At 36.5% G+C, this 326-nt stretch overlaps 1 protein-coding gene across 1 annotated transcript in view; it reads right to left on the bottom strand.

The window, feature by feature from the left end:
* The window catches only part of LOC119593033 (tyrosine-protein phosphatase non-receptor type 4-like), a gene marked incomplete at its 5' end in the record, with an annotated part of 330,438 nt that overhangs the window by 234,051 nt on the left and 96,061 nt on the right, over positions 1-326 (bottom strand).

The following is a 326-nucleotide window of genomic DNA, read 5'->3' as shown; positions in this document are numbered from 1 at the left end:
AGCACACGTGGTTATCTGATGTCTGCTCACTGATCGCTTGGGCGCACGTATATATACGAATGCAAACGCGCAGGCCTACCTAAGTAGGCCTACACACAGTCACACACGAACAAATACTCGAAGACTTACATACAGGGAACATACAACATGGGAAAACATCCAACTATATTCTAATGTGTTAAAGGTTTGCAATTAAAGTTATTATAACTCACTATGTGGTATATGTAGGTATAAATACATTAACATGATTAGATTCTTTTAAATACACAACAAAGTAGAAAGAATATTGCAATCAAATCTATACGATCACTGCAATACAGTGAATC

The sequence above is a fragment of the Penaeus monodon genome, chromosome 31 (assembly GCF_015228065.2).
Source record: "Penaeus monodon isolate SGIC_2016 chromosome 31, NSTDA_Pmon_1, whole genome shotgun sequence".
Lineage (NCBI taxonomy): Eukaryota > Metazoa > Arthropoda > Malacostraca > Decapoda > Penaeidae > Penaeus > Penaeus monodon.
This window is presented reverse-complemented; position numbering and strand designations above follow the sequence as displayed.